Here is a 1,651-nt window from a genome sequence, read left to right as displayed (position 1 = left end):
AATGAGTAAACACAGCTAAACAGGCCTCTTTCTCTTCCTGCAGACTTCCCAAAGTTTGGTGTTTTCTTTTTCTCTTTTATTATGTATTGTCTATCCTAAGAGAATGGTACAGTGTAAGATTTTCAAACCTATTTCATCATTACCCGTTCATGCACACCTGCTAATAGTCTCCTAGAGTAGCCCTTCTCCTAAGAGCGATTTATAGAATTGCTGGACAAGTGATGGGCAATAGGTAGACAATCAAGGGGGAAATGAAAGGAGCATAATCAACATTGATGCAAGCCAGAAAGATGAAATTCCATCTCCCATTATATTTTCCAGAGGATTTTTTTTTAATGTATTTGAATAACTCTTGATTTTCTACAATGAATAAAGGAACTAGTATTCATAAACTTTCTACAGGGTATAAGATTGTCAAACCAAAGAAAAGAGCTAAAACATTTATTTTAGCCATTCAAGTTATCATTGAGGATAAATTGACTTTAATAACCCTATTATTACACACATATACACACACACCACACACATACACTAACACAGAAATGCACACACACCACCTCCACACATACACATACACACACACACATACATATACACAATGACAAACGGTATTTTCATAACTTTACGCTAAAGAGTGAAGACAACCATTTCAGTATAACTTCTATACTGATTACTGGAAGATCTGTAAAATTCTTTCTAGAGGCTTCAGACATTACCAGGAACATTCATAATGGTGTGAAGAATGTTAATGTACACACACGAAATACAATTCAAATGACGAAATTACATATAACATAAAGATATATGTATGTTATCACTTAGGGATATTTTGGACAGTCTGTTGAAATAGGAAATTAAAAATACTAAGACCACCAGAAGGTAATGGAAATTGACTACATAGCAGTAGACTGAAGAAAAAAAGAAAGAGATTTGTGTATTCATATTTGGGAACAGATGGATTTTTTAGTGCTGTCAAGAGTTAATACCTACTTAGTGGCCCCAGAGGTGGACAGGTCCCTGCATTGTTTTTGTGGAAGTTACATAACTTTTTTGGAGCTGTAGAGTCTCTTAATTCTTACTTTGCAGAGTTGTAGGGAAGACTTGAATTAAACGTTTATATAATGGGCCCAGCTCTGTGCTTGGTACATAGTAGACTTCAACTACATTTCAGCAATTATTACAATTAAGATTGAACTGTTGGGTAACTATTGCATGCTAGACACAATGTTTGACCGTTATCATTCAGTAAGTGTGTTTTTCCTGATAAGTTTGACAGTCACTGCCACTAAGATTAACGACTCAGAGAAGATTACAAAAAAGTCAGAACACCCTTCCATGTTCATCTTCCAAGTATACCTACTATCATCAGCATAAGTGCTGTTAACGTTCGCAAATTAAGCCATTCTCCTTTTGAGAAGTCAGATTCTCCCATCTCTTCCTCAAGGTGTGGAGTGATTTCATGTTAGTATGACTTAAGTACGAAAGTCAGAAAATTGACTTCTGTTTTTCCAGAATCAATTTCTTTGGTTCACTACTAAAATCTGTAGCCAAAAAAAGAGAAGAATAAATGTATAAAAATGTAATAATGTATTTTTTTATCTAGGTGAAGCTAATTCAATGTCAATTCTGTAGTAAAATGTTTAAAATATAT

The 1,651-nt window shown here is 34.2% G+C and overlaps 1 protein-coding gene across 1 annotated transcript in view; it reads left to right on the top strand.

Moving 5' to 3' along the window:
- The window catches only part of CSMD1 (CUB and Sushi multiple domains 1), a gene marked incomplete at its 5' end in the record, with an annotated part of 372,382 nt that overhangs the window by 78,587 nt on the left and 292,144 nt on the right, over positions 1-1,651 (top strand). The window lies entirely within an intron of this gene.

This window comes from Galeopterus variegatus, unplaced genomic scaffold, assembly GCF_000696425.1.
Source record: "Galeopterus variegatus unplaced genomic scaffold, G_variegatus-3.0.2 Scaffold1099, whole genome shotgun sequence".
NCBI lineage: Eukaryota > Metazoa > Chordata > Mammalia > Dermoptera > Cynocephalidae > Galeopterus > Galeopterus variegatus.
Note: the sequence above shows the minus strand (reverse complement) of the source record. Positions and strands in the feature narration are given on the sequence as shown.